This window comes from Capsicum annuum, chromosome 12 (genome assembly GCF_002878395.1).
Source record: "Capsicum annuum cultivar UCD-10X-F1 chromosome 12, UCD10Xv1.1, whole genome shotgun sequence".
Lineage (NCBI taxonomy): Eukaryota > Viridiplantae > Streptophyta > Magnoliopsida > Solanales > Solanaceae > Capsicum > Capsicum annuum.
The window spans coordinates 189254328-189256582 of record NC_061122.1 but is presented as its reverse complement, the minus strand read 5'-3'; positions in this window follow the sequence as shown (position 1 = coordinate 189256582).

Genomic DNA, 2255 nt, shown 5'->3' with positions numbered 1-2255 from the left:
TTGAAACTTACAAATATATATATATATATATATATGTGTGTGTGTGTGTGTGTGTGTGTGAGCGCACTCGCATGCGCGTGTGTGTGTGTGTGAAACTGAATCAAATTTAACGATAAGCACCTATTGTTGCACCAAAATATATTGTTTTAACTAAATAAGTTTGAATCGGATAATAATTCACAAAGCACTTGTTCATGATGAAGTTTGAGCTTGGATTAGTGAAGTTAATTTTGTTTGAATTTGATAGAATTAATTAATCAAAATTAATTAGACATAACTCCTATTTATTTAAACAATATTTGAAACTTAAAAATTAAGATATTGTAAAATTGATTTGATTGTGTTTGTAAAACTGAATAGAGTTAAACATCTATATTGTAAAATTGAATTAATTATATATATACTAGTTAGAAGAAGCTCATGCAAAGTACGAGCCTTACATCTATCCTAAATCAATATGATAATAATAATTATATCAATTAATGTGACATCTTTTGAATTTTAAAATTTAAATAAATTTATTTTTCAGGATAATTTTTGCATATATTCTTAAAATATTTTAAAAGTATCAATTATTGTGATTTATTATTGAAATATAAAATTTTATTTCAAAAATTTAATTCACAATCAAAATTAAACTCTACAAATGTATAAATTAATAAAGAGTGTGAAAAGCAAAATTCGATGATCATATATTACTGATCTTCAGATAACACGGGCCAGTATATGTTATTTTTTTGTTTCAATTTATACAACACAAATAGAATTTGTAATTTTCAAATAATACATGTTACTCTCATTGTTCAAACTTTTGTGGCATTGATAGTAAATTATATTTTTAAAATAATTTAAATTTTTAATTATTGTGATTTATAAAACTGTCTTCTATTCCAATTTAAGTGGGCTTCATATAAGACATGAAGTTAATTTAAAATTTCAAGAGTTAACTTATCATTTTATATCTATTTTACATTATTAAATATTTTTTTTTAATATTTGAATGACTTATAATAATTAATCAGGGTGATATTTAGTAAAATTATGATTGAAGCAGCTAAAACAGACATATTATAAATATTTATTTTAATTTTTTATTAAATATTATTAATTATTTTAATATTTAAATAACTTATAATAATTAATTAGGGATGATATAGTAAAATTCACGGAGCAAGCAGCTGAAACAGGCATATAGACGGAGAGTTGCCTGCTTCAGCCACCCAACTCCCTCTTATATAATAAGAGAACTTATAATAATTAATTAGGAATGATATGGTAAAATCACGAAGCAAGTCGCTGAAGTAGGCATATCGGCGAAGAGCAGCCTGCTTCAGCCGCCCAATTCCCTCTTATATAATAAGAGAATATTTAACTGTCCATGGGTATAAAAATACATATATAAATTATTTTATTGTCCATATTTAACTCAAATCAGTTGAGTTAAATATGGTATAATTAGTCATGAATTAATTGTGGAGATTCCTTTTTCATTAAAACCTCTTAATTAACATGATTTCCGTAAGTTGTTACCAACTGAAATCAAAATTCAAATTTCAGTTTCACATTATCGTTTTCATCCCAAAAAGAATCAAAATCAAAATCAAATTCAATTGAAACTTCTCCTGTTTAATATCTTCAAAAATTCAAATTAAACCATGACTATTATTGAAGGTATTTAATGATAATATTGTTTTCTTATATAAATTTCGTCAGTTGTTTGAAATCGATCAAAAAAAATTCTTTTTTTTTGAATCATTACTGTTATTTCGTTTAAATTTTTTGAGCCATTACAGATGTTTCGTTCAAATATAGTGATTAAAATTGATTTTTCTTTAAATTATTTTTGAATATTTTGAATCATTAATGATTTTTCGTTAGAATGGTCAAAATCAATTTTTCATTAAGTTGTACAATTTAATAATTTATTTTGTTAAATTATTTTTAAATATTTTGTAAGCGAATTTCGAAAAAAAGCAATGCATAGTAAATTGAACTGATCGAACAATATAGTGATCAAAATCAATTTTTCAAGCTGCTCAAACTCAATTTTTTTTCTTTTTCACTTCTCTTTTTTTTTTTTTTGTTTTTCTATTTTTATTTTTTTATTTTTTTATTTTTTTATTTTTTTATTTTTTTATTTCTAACTTTTATTTTGAAAAGACAAATATGTATATCACATACACATATTCAAAAAATATACAAAATACATAGCCATACAGATTTGGATATGTATTTACAGTACAAAACATACATAT